General features: G+C 44.2%; 1 long non-coding RNA gene across 1 annotated transcript in view; it reads left to right on the top strand.

The window, feature by feature from the left end:
- LOC102164739 overlaps positions 1-25,789 on the top strand; it is a 173,986-nt gene that overhangs the window by 22,150 nt on the left and 126,047 nt on the right. Inside the window, exon 2 of the long non-coding RNA XR_002338583.1 lies at positions 19,928-19,982. This is a non-coding gene — a long non-coding RNA (uncharacterized LOC102164739). The remainder of the gene's footprint in view (positions 1-19,927; positions 19,983-25,789) is intronic.

Below are 25,789 nucleotides of genomic sequence, written 5' to 3'. Positions count from 1 at the left end.
AACCAAAACCAAAACCACATAACTGCTCTGCTTCTTAGTTTTCAGCATCTGTACGAATGGAGTAATAACCAGAAAAATATTTGCACAGTATTCTTGTGAGGCTTAAACTAAGTAACCTAATGGAAGTGCCTGGTACAAAGTACATCTCCACAAATGTGGATTCATGGAACTCCCATTTTCCCAAGAAACCTTCCAAAAGGGAGGGGTTGGGTCTGGGAGTGGAAACCTAAGTTGGGCTGGAGAGTGTGCGTGGTGTGTGTGCCCACATGTGTGCCTGGCGAGACTGGCTCTGACCAGCTGGGGTTAGCAGGGTCCCGGAGGATTTGGAGAAGGGGGCTTAGCATTCCCAGCCACCTCTGCGGACTTCATGAATCCCTCACTACAACACATTAGGGCACAACCCCAGCTCCCTCGGGGATTGCTATGATGAATGTTTGTTTCCTTCTGCATCAGGGCCAGAAGCTGGAAGCTTCTCTCCTCTGCCATCCTTTATCATATTGTTAACTGGTTAACTGACTGGGATGGAGCAGCCCAAACCAAAGGGAGGCAGCCAGAGCGGGTGCTTTTCTTCACTTCCCTGCCTCTTCCTTCCCCTTTGTAAGCTCTGTGCCTTCACTCCCTTTTCAATAGAGCTACAAAGGCCCTCGGGGGTGGGCGTGCATGCGGGAGTGTGACACTTGTGCACGCACACACGCTCGCATGCACACACACACACTCTCCTTCCATCCGGGGCCAGGGTGATGAATTGCGGCGTTTGAAAGCCTCCTTATCGCAGTGGCGCACATGTTCTCTGAAGCGTGTGCCTGTGTGAGTGCTGGAGAGGTGCAGGGCGAACCCTTGGGGTGGGAAAATAGAGCTCCTGGCTTCCCTTGTCCCTCCCCTCTTTGTCTAGATGAAATTTCAGATGCTGCTGGGTGTCTTGTCAGCAAGTCTTTTGCAAAATAAATGGAGGTGGTATTTTTTTTTTTTTTAAGCTGATTTGTTTAGTATTTAGCCCACAGAGAGGCTGTGGACAAATGTTGATGAAAGTGCCCGCTCCCATGTGCAGGCGGGACACTCAGTCTGATGGATGAAAGACAGCTAGGAAGGAACTAAACAAACCTTTATTGAGTGCCTACTGTTTACTGCATCCTTTCCTGCTCATAAGCTTTTTTTAATTATCATTTATATATATATATATTTTTCCTACTGTACAGCATGGTGACCCAGTTACACTTACATGTGTACATTCTTTTTTCTCACATTACATGTTCCATCATTAAGTGACTAGACAGAGTTCCCAGTGCTACACAGCAGGATCCCATTGCTAATGCATCCCAAAGGCAACATTCTGCATCTGTTTACCCCAAGCTCCCAGTCCCTCCCACTTCCTCCTCTTCCCTCTTGGCAACCACAAATCTATTCTCCAAGTCCATGATTTTCTTTTCTGTGGAAAGTTTCCTTTGTGCCATATATTATGTTCCAGATATAAGTGATATCATATGGTATTTGTCTTTCTCTTTCTGACTTACTTCACTCAGGATGAGAATCTCTAGTTCCATCATGTTGCTGCAAATGCATTATTTTGTTCTTTCTTATGGCCGAGTAGTATTCCATCGTGTATATATTCCACATCTTCCTAATCCAATCATCTATCAATGGACATTTGGGTTGTTTCCATGTCTTGGCTATTGTGAATAGTGCTGCAATGAACATGTTTTTTTTTAAGGAAAGTTTTGTCTGGATATATGCCCAAGAGTGGGATTGCTGGGTCATATGGTAGTTCTATGTGTAGATTTCTAAGGCACCTCCATACTGTTCTCCATAGTGTTGTACCAGCTTACATTCCCACCAAGAGTGCAGGAGGGTTCCCTTTTGTCCACACCCCATCCAGCATCTGTTAATTTGTGGACTGACTAATGATGGCCATTCTGACCGGTGTGAAGTGGTATCTCATGGTAGGCATAAGTTTCATTAATCCTGAGTCACCCATTTATTTCAAGTGCAAAATAAACACCACCGGGCCTGAACTGAGTTAAAAGTTGGGGTGTCACCACCACTGTCCTGTTAATCACTACTGGCCTGATGTACAGAAATGATGCTTTACCAAGGAAGTGTGGGCCACAGCGGGCAGGTGACGATAAAGCGACATCTTGAATTTCTAGAGCATTATAATTTCCCAGTAATCAGACACTTCTTTATATATATATGTATATATTTACTGGCTTCATTAAAGACACACTGTACTTATTATTAGGCTGCAGGCTACACTAACAGAATTAAAAGGAGAAAAAAGTGCAGGCAATTAAATAAGTTCTTTTGTCCTGGGAACAGCCCTGTAAAACAAGATGCATCATTTCTCCAAAGACAAGAGCAGGGGAGGTGATAGAGAATTCCCTTGCCAGAATCTTCTCTTTGGGAGCAGTGAAGGTGGGACATTAGCTCTTCTGGAACTTTCCATCCTTGTTTAACATGCTGCCAAGCTGTCTTCCTAACTCATTCCAGCGATGGTTGTCCTGGGAGGGTTCAATGCATGTACATCTTGTCAAGACTGTTATTATGGGAGTTTCCATCATGGCTCATGGAAACGAATTTGACTAGAATCTATGGGGATGTAGGTTCAATCCCTGGCCTTGCTCAGTGGGTTAAGGATCTGGTGTTGCCCTGAGCTGTGGTGTAGGTTTCAGACACAGCTTGGATCCTGCGTTGTTGTGGCTGTGGTGCAGGCCAGTGGCTGTAGCTCCGATTCGACCCCTAGCCTGGGAGCCCCCATGTGCCGCATGTGCGGCCCTAAAAAATAAAGCAAAAAAAAAAAAAAAAAAGACTGCTGTTATTAGAGGAAGTAACTTTATGGGGAGCTTGAAGGGGTTAGGTATGAACAATCACTGGGAGAGTTAGTAATAAACATACATTGCTTTATCCCATATCTCTCCCCCCATTTAATTCCTATAGCCCTCCTGTAGCCCATGTAGGTGGTGGTAGCCCCATTTTGCAGGTGAGGGAATCAAGGCTCAGTTTAGAACATGTTTAAAATGTGCCGAAGGTCAGACAGGAGTGAGACCAGAAGGCTGGCGTCAGTACCTCTGACTCCCCAGAGTCTTTCCTAGTGCCTGGGGCAGTGTATTTGCTGAGTCAGAACCCCAGGCACTGGGTTTGAGAAGACTGAGCATTACAATATTTGCATGAGAATGATCCTGGCTAGTTAAGGTGTTCCATCCTTATAAAGATACCGCATGGCTGGACTCGAACCCACCAAATCTGAGCCGCGGAAGCCCCGCAGTTGGGAGGTTGGGCAGGCTCTATGTTGATGTGTAGGGAGGTCAAAGGGAGCCAGAGTCTTGGTAGTTCTGCCTCCTTAGTCCCTGGCACCATCCAAGCAAATGCCACTTCTTTTTCTTAGTCACCAGATGGTCCTCCGGTGTAGAAGCCTTAAGATACAACAGCTTTGAATCTAGTTGCTTATTTAGGTGTACCATGGGCTTTTGTTTACTTATTTGAAGATTGTTGGTTACCCATTTTGTCTTGAGCAGCCCTGTCCTGAATGCCTGGCCATCCTCCATGAGACCAGCAGCCAAAGCAAAAGAAGGAGAAGAGCATTAAGTTTGAATCCTCACTTACTCCTCTCTTGACAAAGGCAACGCTTGGTTCCCACTTCATTGGAGCTCTGTCTTTGGTTCTTCAAGGAAGGCAGTTTCATTAATATTTAATAAGGGTGATAACATCAATCGTATTAATAGAATTCCTTCCAAATGCATCGAGCTTTGGAGTTTGAAGAATGGCCTCTGAATAGCGCAGAGCCATCTCACATTTAGCTTGTCCAAACTGAGCTGTTTGCTCGGCTGCTCCCTTCTCATGGTGTTCCCTGCCTCAGGAATTGCCGCCTTCCTTGATCTGTGATGATCTCTACTACTCTCCACATCCAAGCAATCCCCAGGGGTGTCGATTCTTTCTCTGATTTTTTTTTCCCCAATTTATCCATTTTACCCCTCATGGGTGATACCAACTCTCTACTCCAAGTCAGCGTGGTGGCAGGATAGGTCCAACATTCTCCCATGGAAGCCAGAGAACATTTTTGATAAGAGGTACGTGCATCGAACCCTCCTAGCACAAAGTCTAGACTTGGGTGTCCAGGCTTGGGCAGCTGGGCTGTGGACACCGGCTTCTGAGCAATTGGATGCTTCCATCTGGGACTTGTAATTTGGAGTAAAGGCTGCAGAGAAGCAGGGGGTGTTTGGAATTGATGGCTGTCATCACAGGCACTGCAGCATCAGTGCAGCAGAGGCGGGGGTGCCTGTGGGTTATGTGATGCTCTGGCCGGCAGTGGTGTGGGCAACATCCTAGCCTCTTGGTCCCCTGAGCAGTTGCATCTGGCTCCTGGCCTCCCTACTTACTTGGTTCTCACTTATTTTTGTGTGTCTCAATTCTGTGAGCTACTCAGGAACATTACAATAATCATTCAAATTAACTGGGTTAGTTTCTGTGGCTGGCAACCCAGGACCCTGACTACAACATGTCCTGCCTAGTAAGCCCCTACTGTGTGTAAGACATTGCCCAGAATGTGATGAGGACAAAAGTGAGGAGTATGCCAGCCTCGTTGGCCCTGTGAGCACACAGGTGACCACTACTGTCTGGGACCTGTTCAGGCAATGTTGGCATGAATGCTCCAGTAACCCAACCTCACCCTATACCAGCTAGTCAGAATTGAAGGAAGACTCATAGCATTGAAAGTGTTGGAAGAAGAGAGGAATTTTGCTGGCAGAGAAAATTTTCAAAGGACCAGCTTGTCAATACAAATTATGACACCTATTTAGAGGCAAGAAAAGCATAAAATTTCCAAAGTTACCAAGTTTTTTGCTTTGTTTGTTTTTGGTTTTTATCGCATCCACACTGGTGACACACGGAAGTTCCCAGGCTAGGGGTCAAATTGGTGCTGTAGCTTCGGTCTACACCACAGCCACAGCAACACTGGATCCGAGCTTCTGTGATCTATGCTGCAGCTTGCAGCAATGCCAGATCTTAACCCACTGAGAGAGGCCAGGGATTGAACCCAAATCCTTGTGGCTATCTGTTGTGTTCTTAACCCGCTGAGCCACAGTGGGAACTCTCAAAGTTACCAAGTTTATAGTTTGTCTGTTCTTGGTGGAAAAACAATTGTTTTCTTACATTGTTATCCTTTTTTCCTAAGGTCATAACACATCTTCCATTATTGGCTTTGAAAAATTAGGTAGATATGGAGTTCCCCTCGTGGCTCAGTGGTTGATGAATCTGACTGGGAACCATGGGGTTTTGGGTTTGATCCCTGGCCTCGCTCAGTGGGTTGAGGATCCGGCGTTGCTGTGAGCTGTGGTGTAGGTTGCAGATGTGGCTTGCATCCCACGTTGCTGTGGCTGTGGTGTAGGCCAGCGGCTGTGGCTCCGATTGAACCCCTAGCCTGGGAACCTCCATATGCCTCAGGTGCGGCCCTGCGAAAGACAAAAAAGGCAAAAAAAAAAAGAAAGAAGAATCAGGTATGAAACTGTTAGGGAATCAGTAACTTACAGGAAAGTTGAAGGCGTCCTTTATTTTTGAAACCAGAACTGGACAGGGTAACTCTGGTTTCTGTTTTGTTTTTTTTTTAATGTATGCATGTACAGTTGGTTTCTGCTATAGAATGTAGTTAGCTTTTATCAAGTCACTGTGAACACTGAGTTAGTGAAGACAGAATCATGATGGCTCCCACAGGAGATACAGGACTAGGCTCCTGCCAACCTCTGCTCACAACTTTTTTTGTGTGTGTGGTCTTTTTTTAGGGTCGCACCATGACATATGAAAGTTCCTGGACGCGGGTGAATGGGAGCTGTGCTGCAGTCTACGCCACCACCACAGCAACGCCAGATCTGAGCTGCATCTGTGATCTATACCACAGATCATGGGCAATGCCAGATCCTTAACCCACTAAAGGAGGCCAGGGATTGAACCTGCATCCTCATGGATACTAGTCAGGTTCGTTACCCCTGAGCCACAAAGGGAATTCCTGGTCACAGCATTTTTGTCAGCTGATCAACACCTAATAGGTGTGTTTCTGTTCAAAGATACCGTATATGTATGTATGTGTGTGTATATATATGTAGTGGACTCATTAACATTGAACTCACAGCCAAGAGCACTAAAACTCATGCCTGAACGAAGCTTACCAGGCACACATAATTTCTCCATGGGGCGCATCACAGCCTTCTTGTACTTCGGAACACTAACCAACACTTTGGCACTAGGCTTGGGGGCCATTTTAGACAGAAAAATGCCACCAAAAAGCACAAAAATGATCAAAATGTGGCTCTAGATAGCCTGCCAAAAGGGCCCCCTCCACCAGGAACAGCCATTCTGGATGCCTTCTGACCCCCTGCATTGTGGCCCCTTTGTGCCCCCTTGACCCCAGTTTGGACACATCCCCAGTTGACTCACTGCCTTTGCTTCTCTTCCCCACCAGGCCGGCCGGGCTCTGGGGCAGGGCTGGCCTTCCTTCCTCGCCCTCTTCTCTGGAGGTGCCTCCGAAACGCATCTCTGTTGGGGCATCCTTGCCAGGCAGGGCTGCTGTCCAGGAGATTTAAGGAACCGAACACAGAGAGGTGGAGCCCCTGTGTGGGAGGGCTGGGCTAAGGCCCAGGGCTGCCTCTGTGTTCTGCTGCTCAGCCAACCTGTCACCGGCAGTGAGACGTTCCTTTCCTTCTTCCTTCTCCCATCCCTCCGCTTCCTCTCCCCAGCTCCCCACCACCCCCGCCCCCTGTCTCTCCTTGTTCTCACTTGGCTTTATCCAAATAGGCAGCCCAGTGGATTTGTATCAATAAGAAGCAATCAGGAGCAGCCATAATACTTGCAATCAATATATAATTGCATCAGGGTTATTCCATTACCCTGGGCTGTGCGTGCTCATTACCGCTGAGGCCTCGTGATTCCATCAGTCATTTCTCTCTGCTTTGGGGTTTGGTGGACAAGCAGGTGGATGGGCAGCCAGGCTGAGCCCCAGGGAACACCCTGGGGCTGCTCCCTTAGGCCCTGGCGGTTGCAGGGCCTGTCAGGGTCCAGGGGCAGGTCAGCAACCAAGAAATCATACCCTGGCTGAGAGACTCTTGGACTAACAGGAGGGTGGCCTGGAGTCAGGCAGCAGGGGTCAGCAGGACGAAAACACACAGTGACAGTTTGGAGTGACTTCCTTGGATAGCAGGCCTTGCCCCCCAAAGGACTGCACACCACTTTAACTGAGGTTTAATTTTTTTTTTCTTTTTTTAGGGCTGCACCTGAGGTATATGGAAGTTTCCAGGCTAGGGGTTGAATCAGAGCTGCAGCTGCTGGCCTGCTCCACAGCCACAGCAATGCCAGATCCGAGCTGTGTCTTCAACCTACACCACAGCTCAGGGCAACACCAGATCCTTAACCCCCTGAGCATGGCAGGGATTCCAACTGAGGTTTAATTTGTATCATTTTTCAGTACTGACCTCACGGCAGCACTGGGGGTTGATTACGGCCACACCCATTTCACAGATGAGGAAGCCGCAGCCCGGAGAAGAGACAGGGCTCACTTCTCTTGCACTCAGCACTGCTCAGCGTGAAAGCAGAGAAGCTGTGACTCAAATTCAAGACTGGCTTTAAGGTTCGAATTCAAAATTGAATTTGAGGCTTCGAGGATTTCTAATACCCCGGAAGCAAGTCATCAATCAGACAAGCAGAAAATTCCATTAGCTTTGTAGAGAACTTCCAAAGACATTGCATTTGGCTTTTCCAGCAATTGTATGAAAAGGGCAATGAGGTGTATTATGCCCATTTAACAGATAGGAAGAGTGAGGGTCAGATTAGGGTGAACTATCCCAGTTTACCTGAGACTGCGGCCATGTTCCTGGGATTTTCAGGGCTAACCAGGCAAGTTCCAGAACCAGCTGGTCACCTTAGCTTAGGTAGAGCTCTATTGATTTATTATAGTGGCTGAGGGTCTCAGGTGTCATTTTCCACAGCACTAAATTACCCCCGGTAATTGCTAGTGTACCCATTTTCTTGCTTGTCTATGGAGACTAAAATAATAGCAATAAAACCCACTGCTATGGTTTAGTGAGTGAACACTGTGCTTGGTAGTCTGTTACATATTTGGTAATAATAGCAAACGCTTACGTAATGGCACACTTATTGTGTGCCAGGCAGTTCAAGAATTTCATGAACAGTAGCTCTGGGTTTGGTAATCCTCAGTTAATCCTTTTATGGAGAACTGAAACACAGAGAGGTTAATTACTTTGTCCCAGATCACACAGCGAGTGAGGGCTGAAACCAGGATTGAAATGTAAGTCATTAGGCTCCTGAGTCATATGTATCTACTGTCTCTCTAATTTTGGTTGAATGCTTAGCTTACAGCAGGTATTATCAGTACAATCACAGAGAAGATAAAACTAAGGCAGAGGGTAGATTCATGAATGAATGGATGACTGGGAGAGTCGTGTAACTTTCCCAAGATTACAAAGCAAATGATGCCTGATTTCTCCATATGTAAGGGAATACTAGTCAGTAATAAAAAAGAAATGACTTACAGGCAGAAATGGACAGAACATTGTAAATCAACCATAATAGAAAAAATAAAAATCTGAAAAAAAGAAACAACAAAGATGAAAATTAAAAAAAAAATAAACAACCCAATATGTTGAGGGAAAGAAGTCTGACACAAAAGAGTCCATTCTCTTTTATAGGAGGCAAGTTCCCGTAAAATTTAAAAGGTCATGGAGTCCAAGGAGAGCTAAATCTGCAGTGATGCATTGCAGAATTGTAGTCACCAATGGGAAGAGGACACAGGGAAATGTTGGGGGTAATAGAGATGTTCTGTGTCTTGATTGGACATTGGTCACTTGGCTTTATTTATTTGGCAGTCCTCATTGGATCGTAGATGCAAGACCTATGCATCCCATATGTAAATCTTAACCTCCAAAAAACCAAAAGCACTGGAGATCCTGTTGTGGCTTAGCAGGTTAAGAACCTGACTAGTGTCCATGAAGATGCAGGTTCAATCCCTGGCCTTCTGGCATTGCTGCAAGCTGTGGCATAGGTTGTATATTTGGGTTGGATCTTGTGTTGCTGTGGCTGTGGTATAGGTTCCAGCTGTAGCTCTGATTTGACCCCTAGCCTGGGAACTTCCATATGGTGCAGGTACAGCCTTAAACAGAAAAGAAAATAGAAAAAGCAGCAAAGAACAGATGAAATGAAAGAGACTAGGCGTGTCTGACCCTGAGGCCATGCTCTGTCTGCTGTTTGGCTATAATAGTTCTGTATATAGTCAGTCACAGGTAGGGGTCCAGGTGGGCTACCAGCATTAAGGGGATGCTCACAGGTGGAGGAGCCATTGAGGGGGAAGCCAGTTGAGCTGCCTCAACTAAGTGCCTTCTCTGAGTCCTGCTGAACCAGCCCTTGCAAGTGGAAATGTATTAGACTCAGCTCCTGCCTGGTGTAGCTTCTAGTTGGTGAGGCATCAGGACAAAAAAGGTTGATCACCGGCAGCAATCCTAGTAATAGTCCTGGGAAGGATTCTAGTCCTGTTTATAAGATCAGGGATCCTGAGCATGTTACTAAGACAGAGTCCCAGCAATAGGGAATAAGGATGAAATTCACCTACTCTATGTGGAGTGTAACAAAAGAATGTGGTATGTGGAAGAAGCAAAAGCTCAGGAACTGCAATCGTGTCCCCATTTGGGGGCTGGGTTATCAGAAAATATGACATCAGTTGAGTTTGGGAGCACCAAGTCATCATGGTCTGTCCTGGCTCCATTCCTTCCAGTGAATGACCTTGGCTGGTTACCTATGTCCTCTGTACCCGGGTTTCCTCATCTGAAAAAAGAATGGTGGCAATAATGATAGTACTTCTCTCTGAGGACTGAATTCTTCAATATATCTGTGGCATTTAGACATCAGAGTTGTCATCACAAGTCTTGTTCCTTTAGAGCTCTTAAAACGATGCTTATGGACGGCACATTGGGCTGCGCCTTCTAGGCAGGCTTTACCTGGGGACTCTGGGTAAGTGGCTCCAGGGATGGGTATAGGGACAGGCAGGTGGGTCTTAATGAAAGAAAGAGAACAGATATTATCCCATTTCACAGGACCACATATGACGGCCCAGGGAGGTATATGCCTGTCTCAGATTGCACAGCTAGTTAGTGCACACCTGGGGCTATATGTGTGTTTGTCTTCTGTTCCCTTGTCAGAGCTTCCCACACCCACTCAGAAACCCACGACCTCCCCAGCTCTCTGGACTCATTACCTGGCCCTGTGCAGGGGTGACCTTGATCAGGAGCCACAGCTGCCTGTCTGATCTTCGGTTTGTATCCTACAGGGCATCCTGCCTGGGACTTTGCTGATGGTTAGACAACATCCTCATTACATTCTGGTTTGTATTTATGTCAGAGACACCTGTCATCACGTCACCTTGTCACCTTGATCACATATTTAGCTGTCAGATGTGGAAGCTCAGTGGCTGATAATCTGCCGTGTTTACAGAATGCACTGTTCTTCGCTGTGCGTCTCTGATCCTGACCCTGACTTTTCCTCTGGTTTTCATGTCTGTACACCTGGGGGTGTCTGCATCCACAGCAAGCCTCACCCCTCCCTTTCCCCTACAGAAAGAAAGAGATATAGGGCCAAGAGGAAGGTCTTTAGCTATAACCAGGGTAGGGAGGGGCAAGGAGCCTGCTCCCTAGGAAGCCGGACAGGACAGTTATGAGGAGTGGGGGTGGCTGCAGATGCAGACATCAGCAGACACTGAGCCGGGGAGGCAGCCGTGGCTGGTGATGGCGCATGGAGGGGCTGGGGCAGTAGGCTGGCAGCAGCCGGCCCTGCTCCCTGCATGCTCTAGTTTGGTGGGACTCAGGACCTATGAGTAGCCATCCTAACATTTGCAACAAGAGAAATTTCAGAGTACTCGAATCTTCCCAAGAAAGAGAGGTAAATAAGGGGAGTCAGTGCTCATTGTTACAATCGGGCAGATTTGTTTAGTTGTTAGTTTGTTTCCTAAACTCATTCATTCATTTACTTATCCAGCCATCCATCCATCCATTCCTTCACTCAGCAATGCCTGACTAGTGATTAATAAAGCACCTGTTTTATATCCAGAAATTAAAAACAAATGATTCAGGCTAAAAATGGAGATTAGAAATTTTTTTCCTCCCTGTACCCACAGCATATGGGAGTTCCCAGGCCAGGGATTGAATCCAAGCGGTAGTTATGACCTACCCCATAGCCATGGCAATGCTGGATCCTTAACCTGCTGTGCCACAGTGGGAACTCCTAGAAAATCTTAACTGGGGGTGTTATCTCGGATTTTTATAACATTTGTCTCTTTGTGAGATTAAGAAATTCCTTAGAATGTTGTTGTCAATAAAATGCACGAAAACCATGTGTGGTGCTACAGGAGCAGTATGTTTAAGACCCAGCTAAGGTTGACCTTGATAACAGATGTGTATTGTTAGCCAGAAGAAATGCCCTGCCCCTTTCTGCTGAATTTGCAAGAGGTGCTTATTGGGTGAAATCCTCTCGGACCCTGAGGAACGTGCCGTGGTTTTCTGCTGAGACTCAAGGGAACTCTGGCCTCTCTGGTCTTGGGACCCTGGAAATGGGACTAGTTGCTGCCGTGTGTCCAGTAGCTCTATATCTAAGAAGAGGCATCCACACATGTCCCAGTCTTGACAGGCTGGCACGTAGCCTTTCATCAGTGGAGAATTAGTGTTTCTGTACAGGGTGTCAGTGCGTGCCACGATGTGACATGTGTCAGAGGTTCTTTATCTCCCTCGAAACTCAGGCTCTGTGCTGCTCTGTTCAGTACTGCTAGGATGTGAAAGGGTGAGCCGACCATGTGGTGTTTGTGTTGAAACTCTACCACCCTATTCAGCTAAAGCATATGCGAGGCCAAGGGCAAACCGCATGCCCTGCCCGGTGGCAACCCCTGGTCTGCCATGGTTTATGCCACTTTTAGGAATGAATACGCAGAAGGAAAAGTGCTATGAAAAATCTAAGAAGAAAAGACAATAGAAATAAAAGTGAGTAAGAAGGAAAACACGTTGAGATAAAAGCAGGTTGCGAAGAAGATGACTAAAATCTAGACGAAATTGAAGGGTTCCTAAATCCAACAGAATAAATAAAATGTATATACAGGTGGTAACGGCAGGGTTAACACAGCTAAAACTCAAATAGTTGATGAGAAGAATAAATTCTCCTTGTGTTAAGAGAGCAAAAAATAAGGAGATGAAAGTGATAGGTATGGAGAAGAGAGGGGATCCAATCTAGGAGTTACAGGTATTGCTGAGGGATACACCAGAACGATTTATTCCGAAACCACAATCAAAGTCATAATTGAAGAAAATGTGTCTTGCAAAATGGCCTAAATATGCAGGCAAAATAAATTTAAAGGGAACTGCCTCTTCACACAACCTGGCTAAATTTTTTAAATTTAAAAGATAAAGTGTTACAGGGAGCTCCTGTCACAGCTCAGCCATAACCCAGCTAGTATCCATGAGGACGTGGGTTCAATTCCTGGCCTCACTCAGTGGGTTAAGAATCTGGCATTGCCATGAGCTGAGGTGTAGATCACAGAGCTGGCTAAGATTTGGCGTTGCTGTGGCTGTGGCACAGGCCGGCAGCTGCAGCTCTGAATCGACCCCTAGCTTGGGAACGTCCATGTGCCACGGGTGAGGCCCTACAAAGACAACAACAATAACAAAGATAAAGTGTTACAAGCACCCTGGAAAGAAAAATAACAAAACAAAAGTCAAAAAGACGTAGGTTGAATATATTCGTTACAAAAATGAAAATTAAAACATCCTCCAAGGTCTCTGCAAATGTCCAAGGACGGTGGGAAAACTATATGGTGCAGGCTCTGTGCATCGCATCCTTTCACTTTCTTCCTGGAAACACAGGAGGACAAGGTTTCCCCGCTCCTCCCATAGAGTGGGCAACGGACTAGTCTGGCTGATGGACTGTGGGCAAAAGAGCTACTTCTGGTCTGGCTCTTAAAATCTGCTACAAGGTCTGTTTTTCTCTTCTTTTTTCTTCCGAAATCTGCCAGATGCAGAAAGTACAGTCTAGGACTCCAGGTAGGGAGCCTGGGTTCCTGAATCATCTCGTGGAAGGTTCCTCTCTCACCCCTAAAATGGGCTGTGTAAGTGTTGACCTCAGAATTTCAATGACTTGGCACAGCTTTTAACTACAGGGTTTTGAGGAACACAGTCGTGACTCAAGTTTTTTTTTCCCTTTGTTCAGTCAAGGTGTCATTTAGGTATGAACAGAAGAGAAACGCGATTTCCAAAATATAAAAGTTCAGAACATGTAAAGGTATATTTCCCTCCTGAAAAGTATTTAAGAATATATTCCAGTTGACAGATGTATCAAAATATAAGATTGACGCATAAGGAGATTATTGAGTAAAAGCCAGGTGGAAGCACTGAATCGGGTAACTGTGTAGTAAAGTCTAAGTAATTCTTGCTAACACCACTATAAGGAAGAATGGAAGATAAAAAGTCATTCTCAAAAGTGGAAAAAAAAAAAAACCTCAACAGAATTTATCTTTAATACCCCATTTTATTACAGGAAAAACAACGGAATTGGTTAGTAAAAAGTATCCTGGTTTCCTCATCTTAAAGGGAGAGGTGGATAGAGACATATTTTTATATTGATTATTAGAAAAAAAATTATTTTCTGAATCCTAAAAGAGCCACTAAAAGATTTTAGAAAAGACTTTTTTTTTTCTATTATTAGTACTTGAGAATAAAAAAACCCTCAAAGAAAATATTGTCTCTTTAATAAATAGAAATGTAAAAGGAAGAAAATTACAAGGCAAAAAACAAAATTTGAGAAAGCAAGGATGTCTCATGGGAATAAATAATGAAATGAATGACAGTGACAAATCCAGACATAATTTATGTCAGTAAATGAAAGGGTCAACCCTCCCATGAAAATACAGAGATCCTCAGAGTAGGTCAAATAATGAATGTCAACTATATGCTGTTTACAAGATATAAATCTAATACAAAATGATTGACAGGGAAAGATTAAAAATACAAGGCTTGGTAAAAGATCAGGAAGACATACAAAATGTGAGAATGGCAATATTAGCAACTGAACTAGAAGTACAATGAGAATTATGTAACATAGATGGAACATAAAATCTAGAATAAAAATGTAGCAGTCCTAAACCAAATTGTGGATGGTGCCAAATAATTCAGTATCAAATTATTTAAAGTAAGGACATTAGAAACACAAAGAGAAAATAACAAAAAGTGTTTGTAGAGTAATGTCAATGTATTTTTCTCAAAACATGGCAGATGAAACAAATAAAAAATACATGAGGATGTTTGGTACATGGGAAGTGGAACTACTAACTTTTACTTAATAAAAATGTCTAACAAATTTTAACCCTGTGAACAGATAGTAAACCTTTCTTTCAACCATTCTTAGAGCAGTGACAAAAAATTTTTAAAAATCTCTTTAAATACTGAAAATATGTGTTAATGTAGAACAAAGTCACTGACCAACCACATAATAACAAATGGATTAAAAGGTTTTTAAAAAGACACATCTGAGAACCTGGAAGCTAGAAACTGTTCATTTTAATAATTGTTGGGTCAGAGAAGAAAGAGATGATTTATAAAGTATTAAAAATTAAAACATGTTATGTAAAGACTTATGGGGTAAAGCCAAAGCTGGGAAAAGGGGGAAATTCATAGGCTAAATGCTTTTATTAAAAAATTAGAAAAAACAAAATATTTAATTAAGCAACACAAAGAAATTAAACATAAAACGGAAAAAAGAGGGGCTTTCTCAAATTAGACTAATAGTATGTAGAACTGGAAGGTTCTAAAAGGAAAAAGGAGAAAAGAAATGTGAAAATTACTATTAGCAAGTGGATAGAACTATAATACAGATACTGAAATTATAACACGTTGCATGAGATTAATTGTACTGTATACTATTTTTTTTTGTTTGTCTTTTTAGGGCTGTACTTGCGGCATATGGAAGTTCCTAGGCTAGGGTTTGAATTGGAGCTGCAGCTGCTGGCCTACACCACAGCCACAGCAACACTGGATCTAAGCCGTGTCTGTGACCTACACCTCAGCTCATGGCAACATCAGATCCCTAACCCACTGAGTAAGGCCGGGGATTGAACCTGAGTCCTCATGGATGCTAGTCAAATTCATTTCCGCTAAGCCACGACGGAAACTCCTATATACTATTTTATAAAATTTTGATTAAAAGTCATGATTTTTAGCAAGATATTAATCAACAAAATTGACTCAAAAATAGAGAACTTGAAGAAATTATTTTTAAAAATTGCTATAGCCTTATCACCCCTAAAGGCTTTTGACTTTGTGTTGTTGATCAGTTTCGTTGATGTAATTCAAGAAATGTGTAATTTGTAGGGGAAAACAAACCATTTTCAATCATATAAAATGATAGAAAATTTCAAGATTATTTTATGAAACCATCATAACCCTAACAATGAAACAAAAGTAAAGAAACACTATTCATTTTCTTTTATAGAACTGAAATAACAATCTTTAAATAAAATACCACCAACTCACACTTATTGCTATATTAAAAAATGAATACCATAACATGTTCACTTCTGTATTATCTCAAGAAGGCAAGAATGATTTAATGTTACAAATTCTATTAATACAATCCAGGGATCAGTGACGCAGAGAAAATTTCAGTTGGTGTCTTAAAGACATTTGATAAAAATAATAACTATTTAACAAAAATCTCTTGGAAAATTTAATAAAAATTAATGTCAGATCATTTACCTCAAATAATAGTTCAGTATTACATGGGATGTGAAAATGCAAAAGGGATTCCTATGAAAACTGTAACAGTGTGAGGATACTTCAATACTGCTATCACCTTCCAATGTTGTGTGCATTTTAGCTGTGCGACAATAACGAACAGTATAGCTATGACATGAAATGCCGTACCCTGGTGATTCTCAGCTAGCGGGGTGGGGGTGTTGTCGCCCTGGGAACATTTGGCAATGTCTGGAGACAGTTTTGGTTGTACAGCCTGGTAGGATGATGAGTGCTACTGACACAGGAGCAGCCGGGGGTGCTGCTCCACCTCCTATAAGGCACAGGACAGACTCCCACCAAGAATGCCCACTGGTTGGCTCTCTTGAACAGCCGTGGTATCTCAAACCCAACTTGTCCCAAACTGAGCTCTTACTACATGACTCTTTGCCAGATACCACACATGAAATCTCATGAAATCTCTATAAGTCATATGCTATCAATATACCCTTTTCACATATAAAGTCATTGAGACATGCCAGGACTGGTACCAGTTGTTCAAGATCACGTCCATATTAATGATAGAGGTAGGACTTGAACCCAGGTAATCTGGCTACTTATTTTCCCCCTTAACTGAGGAAACCTGATGTCATTGAGTGACTGAGGTAGGAATTTTGAATTCATAGACAACCTGATGATCCATCCCAACTTCATAAAACATACATTTTTAAGTAAAAGTGAGTACATTTTGGTTGTTAGTAGTGTATGAATTTCTCTAATGGATTATTTTGTACTAGGAAAGAACAAAATTCCACTAAGTCATAAGAAGGATCAATGGAGCTAAAATTTTTGTATTTATTTATTTATTTATTTATTTATTTATTGTCTTTTTGCCATTTCTTGGGCCGCTCCCACAGCATATGGAGGTTCCCAGGCCAGGGGTCCAGTCGCAGCTGTAGCCACCAGCCTACACCAGAGCCACAGCAACGTGGGATCCGAGCCGCGTCTGCAACCTACACCACAGCTCACGGCAACGCCGGATCCTTAACCCACTGAGCAAGGCCAGGGATCGAACCCACAACCTCATGGTTCCTAGTCGTATTCGTCAACCACTGAGCCACGACGAGAACTCCAAAATTGTGTTTTTAATATTCTCTTTTTATGATGAAGAAGTCTGAATAAAGGGTTATGCTGCCTCTAGGTTGATTGGCATTATTATGGAACAGACATCACTATTCAGGTATTTACCTTAGAACCCTCTGGAGCTCGTAAGCCTGACTGAAATTAGTTTACACAAAAAGAAATGAGTTGATTCTTGTCACCGAAGAGTCAGGAGAAAAGCTTTGTTAGCTTTAGGCAAGGCTTGATCTTGCAGCTCAACATGTCTGACCTAGACTCTAGTTTTTGACTGCTTCTTCCATGTTGACCCTACTGTCAGCAGGAGATCTCTCCTTTCTTTCACACCCAGCAGGAAGAGCCAGTCTCTCTACAGTCTATATGATCCTTCCGTTTGGACCACTGAGGCTATATAGATGTACTGATAGACCTGGCTTTGATCTTGGGTCCCACTCCCAGAACCAAGGCTGAACTCAACATCCCTGGTGTGTCTTATGGCTCCTCAGCTAGAGGACGGTGTTGCCAAAACTTGGCCTCTGTCCACTGGTGCTGAATAGAAAGGTGGACGCAGAGTTTTGGGTGAAGGAGAAAAAATAGCTTTATTGCTTTGCCAGGCAAAGGAGGGTCATGGTAGGCTAATGCCTTAAAGACTGTGCCCGCCTTGGAAGAGATTGGGAGGTGGTTTTATAGTTTTGAGAGTGGAAAATAGGGCTGTAGTTACGGACCAGGGTGGAGGCAAGCTTGCATTGTCTCTCAAAGGTGGTGTTTAGTGGCCCCAGAACTGGCTCTGATGTTTCCAGAGTGAAGAATGCTCAATCAAGTAGTTAACATCTTCCATTTGTTGAGGGTTTTAGTTCTGCAGAAGGGCTCAAAGATACTGCTACGTATATTCCTTCAAGAGGAACCAGGACCCTGCCCCAGGGCTGCACTCTTGTCTCTCAACTGCTCCTCCCTGGTCTCTGCATCCCTCCCTTCCCTGATTAGCATCGGCTTGAACCTGTCCTTTGGAACTCAGGGAAGGTCATGGATCCTGAAGTTTAGTCCCTAAAAACGAGAATAGGGGGACACAGAAAGGCATGTGCCCAGGAGCCCCACAGGGCCCTGCCAGGTTACAACGGTGACTGTTGGGAAAATGGAACATTGACATCCACTGGGAACCCAGCTACACTGCATTAAGGGACTTCCAAGATTAGAACACCTTTATGAAATGTTTACTTATATACATTATATATATAATATATAATCTTATAGACAACATATCTACTACATTCAAGGTAAAGAGTGTCATGAAAGGTAGATTTATAAGGGAAGATATTCTGGTAGAGGAGGGAACAGAGGAGGGATTCTCACCATCAGGGGCAGCTGTGAGCTGGATCAGCAGAAAGCAGAGGGTTGTAAAAATAGCCTGGCCAAGACCCGGCTGCATGAGGGGGAACTGTGTTTGTGGACCTGAGAAAGAGCAGCAAGGAACCAGCAGTGTAGAAGAAAGCGCTTGGCGTGAGAAGGCTAATTGTCTAAATCTTGGCTCTGCAACTCTGCATCTCCAAATGGAGGAGAAATGACTGCGGGAAGCCTTTTCGTGAAGAATGTCCATATGCTTGCTGTTACCTTTTTTTTTGTTTTGTTTTGTTTTTGTTTGTTTGTTTGTTTTTTAGGGCCACACTTGTGGCATGTGGAAGTTCCCAGGCTAGGGGTCGAATTGGAGCTGCAACTGCCCACCGGTCTACACCACAGCCACGGCAACACCAGATCTGAGCCGTGTCTGCAGCCTACATTGGAGCTGGCGGCAGTACTGGCCGGATCCTTAACTCGCTGAGTGAGTTACTAGTCGGGCTCATGACCCACTAAGCCACAACAGGAACTCCCTTCCTGTTAACATTTTGTATTATCAAGCTGCTTTACTTTTCCAGCCTTAATTTCCACATCTGTAAAGTGGGTGCAATAACACAGTCATGGGATCTATAGGCAGATTAGATAAGATTATGTTTCTTGAAAGACTCTGCGAGCTGTAAATTATTTGATGCCTGTAGGGAAGGGAAACTTCAGTGGGCCCAGGAATGTATTCAAAATGTAAGAGCAGATCCGGGTTTAAAAATTAGAGAAATAATTGGGGTCCATCTCTGCCCCCTCCATGCGCTGCCCTGGCTTCTTGGAACCTCAGACACCTTGATGTTTCCCCAAGACATGGCCAGCCAACCCATGAGGCCATTGGAATGGGGCTACAAGGAAAAGACAGGGGCTCTGGATTGCAGGCAGCCCAGCAGGGCTTCACCGAAGGACGGTGAGAGAAGCAGTGTTCTGAGAAGGGGCGGGAGGGCCCTAGGAGGAGACACAGTGACTTCTGGGTTGAGTCTGCCAGAGCCCATAAAAACCTCAATGTATGAAATTAGCTTGATTCTGTAAAATAGTTACATCAGGGCGGCTGTCAGGAAATCAATAGCACACTGTAATTATGTCCATAAACATGCTGAAGAAGCCGGAGAGGTCAGAGGCGGTGGGGGGGTGCTGTAAGGCCTTTGAAGACATGACTCATGAAGCCGGTGGGCACCGGAGCCACCCAGGGGGCCCCACTCCTCGAGTCTGCCAGCGATTAATCCAAGGAGAAGGAAATTCGATGTGGCAAACGTTTATTGAGCATTGACTGCAGGCCAGGCTGAGGGCAGTGACAGTGGGCCAGGCACTGGGTTGGTGGACTGAACCTCTCTGTCCAAGCCCTACTGTGGAAACATGCAGAGAAGTTTCTGGAATTGACCCAGGCTTGGTGGATAGGAATAGCCCCTTTAGGGAGCCGAAAGAGAGGCATGTGCAGACACTTCATCACGTTTGGATTTGCGAATACAGCAGCTTCTGCTCCTGGGGGCTAAGCCTGCCATTCCAGTAGCTGCCACAAGATCCACCTGCACCCCAAAGCTCTGTAGTTAAAATTCAAAGAAAACTCTCTTTGAAGAAAAGAAAGAGAACTACTCACAGTTTCCTAGCATTTAATAATTCTATGCTTTACCAATATTGTTTCATTTCCTCAAACATACTATGAGCCGGAAATTTTTCTCTCCATTTTATAGATGAAAGAACTGAGGCTCAGGAGGATGAAGGAAGCTAGTGAGCATCACACCGAAGGTAAGTGGACACTGATGGATGATTCACACCTTCGCCTGCATTTGCTTTGATTAAATTGTCCCGATGACAATTAGACCAAGCTCGTGGCTGATGCTGATTTTTGCTCAGAACATTAGGATTTGAGAGAGGAGGTGCTTGTGTGGGGGCTGGGCTTGCAGAGAGCAGCAAAGGGGTGTATGTGAGCAGAAGACATGGAGGAGAAGGCAGGTAGGTTTGCGTGAGCTTTGGGATGAACAGACAAGGCAGGCAGGGGGCAGGAGTTCCAGGGCGGAGGATTTTCATGTATGAGAAGGGGCTGTGCTGGGTGCTCTGGCTCTCATGCCTGGATGTGGGAAATTGTCTCATGACATCATCCTTCAGGATCTGACTTGAACACACCAGCCTGTGCCTTATGACTGCCTTTTTTTTTTTAGGGCCATACCCACAGTATACGTAGGTTCCCAGGCTAGGGGTTGAATCAGAGCTACAGCTGCCAGCCTACACCACAGCCACAGCAACGCCAGATCTGAGCTGCGTCTGTGACCAACACCACAGCTCATGGCAATGCCAGATCTTTAACCCACTGAGCGAGGCCAGGGATCGAACCCACAACCTCATGGTTCCTAGTCGGATTTGTTTCCACTGCGCCACGATGGGAACTCTTGTTATGACCATCTTCTAAGCAGGAGTTATGTTCCACAGGAAATGTGCGTGTTTTTCCAAATCCTGAGAACAATCAGTTGAAAAACTGGGAAGATGGTTGAAAGTATGGTAAGTCTCTTGTGAGAATGAGAGCTTAATAACCAACATAGAGATGTTACTGCTTTGAAAGAACCTGCTGACAAAGTCAAAAATGAGAGCAGGAAATTTTCTTAATTTTTAAATTTTTTATAATTAGGGTATAGTTGATTTATAGTGTTGTGTCAATTTCTGCTGTGCAGCATAGTGACCCAGTCATATTCATATATATATATATATATATATATATATATATATATATATATACATTTATATGTATATGTAAAAACATATATGTATATACATATATATACATACACACACAGACACATCCTTTTTCTCATATTATCTTCCATCATGGTCTATCCCAAGAGATTGGATATAGTTCTCTGTGCCATACAGCAGGACCTCATTGCTGGATCCATTCTAAATGTACGAGTTTGGGAGTTCCTATGGTGGTGTTGTGGTAACGAACCTGACTAGTATCCATGAGGATGCAGGTTCGATCCCTGGCCTCGCTCAGCGGGTTAAGGGTCTGGAGTTGCCGTGAGCTGTGGTGTAGATTGCAGACATGGCTTGGATCTGGCATTGCTGTGGCTGTGGTGTAGGCCGGCAGCTACAGCTCCGATTTGACCCCTAGCCTGGAAACTTCCATATACTGTGGGTGCAGTCCTCACATAAAAACTAATAGTTTGCATCTCCCAAGCCCAAACTCCCTGTGAGAGCAGGAAATGTTGACCCAAATTGTGGAAGGTGAAGGTCAGCGTTTTGCGGCGTCGGGACAGAGGCAGGTAGGGGAGCAGCTCTGAAGTCCCATGAGTCAGCCTTGCTTCTAGTTTTTGCCGTGAGAGAAGAGTTATTCGGCACCCTGTCTGCTGCTAATGGTAAGTCATTGCTGCCAATAAAATAAATATTAGTCAGCTTATACCCACGGACTACTTTATGGATGGCATTCCAAGAAATAAGTTTGGGGAGTGAAATATATCCCTAAGTCGGCAATTTCGGCACATGATTCTGTGTGGCGCTGTTAGGAGCTCTTGCTAGGAGAGCTGGATGTTATTTTATTTCATTACTACCCCAAAATGTTTATGGCTCAGATATTTACTGTAAGTTACTGTTCTTTGCAAATACTTGAACGGAGAAATGGAAAGAGAAGATGGTATTGGGGGAATTGGGCAACATTAAATCAGAAACGGATTTAAAGATCTGCATTGGTGGAAGCAATAACGAATTTGAAGACCCACCCAAAATCAGATCTAGTAGACAAAATGTTTCTGTGGTTAAAAAAGGAAGGAGCTTGTATAAAGCAATCCTAACACTCAACCTGAAGTTACTACTGGACGTCCTCTTACCAGAGTGACAGAGGTCGATGCAAGATGGGAGACATTGTCCCATCTGGAATATCTGTCACACAAAAAAGAGATCAAGATGTTTGGCTAGGGCAGTTAACGCTTGGTGTGTTTTAAAATTTCATTTTAGGAATGATAGCTTTTAAATATTAAAAATTTCATATTGTGGTATTATCTCTAAGAGATTTTTACTGGCATTTATTTCTGTTACTACGTCCTTCTTTTAATGTTTTCGATTATCAAATGTCAGCATTGGGGAGAGATCATTTTTACATATTACTGACGTATATAATCTTGTTATAATGTTTTGACTCGTAATAGAAATCAACCATGCATTTATTATAGATTTTAACAGAAAACCTCTGTAATAATCATACAACCCCCCCCCCACAACTCACTGTTTATTATCAGAGTCACTCATTCTTATCTTAAAACAAAGTGTGACGAAAAATGCAGAATAACATGATCGGAGGGGTTTCCAAGAATTACTGGGAGTTCCGATTTCATGGTCTCAAATCTTGAAGGTTACCCTCTGCTGGGAATTAGGAAACCTCACGCCATGAGAATGGGAGCATGGACACCTGAATGTTCTCTCTTGCTGCTGGCCCTGACTCAAACCAGCGAGAGCAAATGCAACAGCAGAAAAGCAGGCAGGTGAGGGAGTGGATAAAAACAAGACCTGCAATTTGGTGCTACCAGTGGAAATATTTGCGATTAAGAAGTACCCTGCCAGGGGAATTGCGGGTTGGCTAAGCCCCTGACGTCTGACTTCATCTGGTCTGGGAGCCGCTTATTGTCTGCAGTCATCGTGAATCCACTAAACATTCTCTCTTAACGTCACAGCCCACCTGGGGCATCCGATCAACAGTGGGTGTCTGTGGTCCCTCCCATCACTTCTGTACCACTTTCACCACTGGGACCTCTTCAGGCCCTGTTTCCTTCTGAGTTCCTGTTGTGTGGACGCCCAGCCTCCCTTTGTGCTTTATTTGTGTTGTGGTCATGTAGAAACATAGTTCAGAATTTAGGATTAAGTACAGCAGTCCTTTTCGGAACGAGATACCTGAAAGGGTTAGTAACAGGTGGTACAGGAGCAGAGGCATTAATAGCTGACAGTATCATAAAGCTTACCTGTTGTATTTCTATAAGCTGACACCAGGTTCAGTGGCGCTACTGAGAAGTGTCCGTGCTTCCTGGGGGCCTGGGGGGAAGGTTCTGAATCTTTGCTTTCCCTTCTGGAAATTGGGGATAGGTAGCAGACCCAATTAGTTGCCCATTTAGGCTTCATTCCACCTTCTTCAGGTTAATAGACTCAGATTTTATTCAACTGCTGGGTCAAGGGATGCTTCATGGACCTTCCTTCTTCTCTAGGGGAAGAATGATGAACAGATAAAGCCAATCAAGGAAATTCTATTTTTTCAGCCAGGTCTGATTAGGCCTGGGCTTGTAAAATCTCCCCCCCCCCCCATGGTTAATGAGATGTAAGAGGAGGTTTCCTGGGAGGTGTCTACAACCCTTTGCTTCGAAAATCATAAAATGGAGAGACACTTTTCCCCCTTTTGATTGTGGCTGTGTGAGGACATACCTAGACCAGCTGACTGCAGCCATTTTGTGACTAAGAGGAGAGCTGCCAGCTGGCTGAGGATGCAGATCAGAAAGATGGGAAGAACTTGAGGCCTTGGTGCCCTCTCAGTATGACTTTATTTTTTGAAAGTCCTGGAGCTGCTCCGCCTCTATTTCGAGATGTCTTTGAACAAGAGTGTTAAGTACCACTCCCTGTGTCAGCTGCACTTGGCAGTGAGAAGCATCTCAAACATGACTAGCCCTTGCCCTCTTGCAAGATGAATTTTGTGATAAAACATGTAGAAGGGCTTTTGAAAAGTTACAAACTCTATAGCTTGAAGCCACTTCTCTCTCTCTTTTTATTTTATTTTTTTTAGGGCCACACCTGCAGCATATAGAAGTTCCCAGGCTAGGGGTTGAATCAGAGCTGCAGCTGCTGGCCTACGCCACAGCCACAGCAACATGGGAGCTGAGCCATGTCTGCGACCAACACCACAACTCATGGCTATGCCGTATCCTTAACACACTGAGTGAGGCCAGGGATTGAACCCTCATCCTCATGGACCCTTGTCGGGTTTGTTTCTGCTGAGCCACAATGGGAACTCCCAAACCAGTTATTTTTAACACACACACACACACACACACACAAAGTATTGAATGGTGCAATGTTGTGCATTGTGACTCCCACGGAAAAACTGGGAGGTGGAAAGTCTTCCTAAGATCTCTGGATTCAGACCCTATTGCCAGCCCTCTGCTTGGCTCATGAATGAGGCTGAGTCCACCTTCTCTGGAGGTGGTGTGCTGTATGTGGGGGTACCTTGCATGGGTTGCCAAGAGACCTGATGTTAGGTTTGTCTCTGCAATTACTTAGCTGTGTGACCCTGGACAAGTTAAATAACGTCTGTAACTGACGCCTCTTTTGGAATTTGGGGATAATGGCCCGCCTTCTTCTTAGGATGCTGGTGGCATCAAATAAGAGAGTGTTTACTTCTCAAACTGTATGACAAGACAGCGGTGGTGATTGCTATAGACTGAATAATTTGTTTAGCCACCAAATTCATATCTGGAAGGCCTAACCCTCCATGTGTTGGTATTAGAAGGTGGAGCCTTTGGGAAACGGTTAGGTGGTGAGGCGTTTGTCCTCGTGAATGGGATTCGTGCCTTTATGAAGAAGACTCTAAAGAGCTCCTCGTCCTTTCCACCCTGTGAGGACACAGAGAAAAAGATGGACATCTATGAACCAGGAAGCCTTAATCTTGGACCTCCCTGCCTCCAGAACTATGAGAAATAAATGCTGTTTATAAGTTTTCCACATCCCTAACATTTTTGTTATAACAGCCCAAACAGACTAAGACAGTGATGATGAGTAAGAAGATGATGATGATGATAAAGATGAATTTGCTCCATCTGTCCATCATTACATCAACAACACAACAAAACTCGGAATTCTAAATTCTAATCATAAAACTTGGACAAGGTGGCAGAGGAACAGAAGAGGGTCACAGAAGAGGTGAGAAATCTGAACCGTGAGATCTGAAACCTACAAGGGGGCAGCCAAAGTAGCTGGAGGAGCATTCAGAGAAACAGAGATGGCCGTCTCCTTAATGCAGCACCGTGAGCCTCCCCGGAGTGGCCCAGGGGCCTCCTTCCTATGTTATGTTCTGGCACATTCATAAGTTTCAGTTCAAGTGGATTTTTTCCTCCTAACCCACATCCAATCTAACTCTGTAGGCATTCAATTCAGATCTTCCCTTTCCTGGAGCTGCTGATATAGCCTGGGGCAGCAGAACGCTGGACTCCAGTGAGCATCTTCCTTTTCTTTATTCTGTATAAACACCTGGATTTGACAATTCTCTCCTTACAGATGTACCTCTCGCACAGAATCAATGAGTTTCTCTAAGTACATAAATCAGATTTTTTTGTAAATTGAGTCATTTGTCAACGTGGTAGGAAATTTTGCTAGCTACACAAATCCCGTGGTGACTGACCTCTTAGGTTCAACAGCTGAGTGGGAAGGAATAAAAATTTGAATCTGAATATTTTCTCAGGTCAGTCTCCCAAAGCAATAGAAATTAGAGCAAAAATAAACCCATGGGACCTCATCAAACTGAAAAGCTTTTGCACAGCAAAGGAAATCCAAAAGAAAACAAAAAGACAACTTACAGAATGGGAGAAAATAAT

Source organism: Sus scrofa, chromosome 14 (genome assembly GCF_000003025.6).
Source record: "Sus scrofa isolate TJ Tabasco breed Duroc chromosome 14, Sscrofa11.1, whole genome shotgun sequence".
In the NCBI taxonomy this organism is placed as follows: domain Eukaryota; kingdom Metazoa; phylum Chordata; class Mammalia; order Artiodactyla; family Suidae; genus Sus; species Sus scrofa.
Note: the sequence above shows the minus strand (reverse complement) of the source record. Positions and strands in the feature narration are given on the sequence as shown.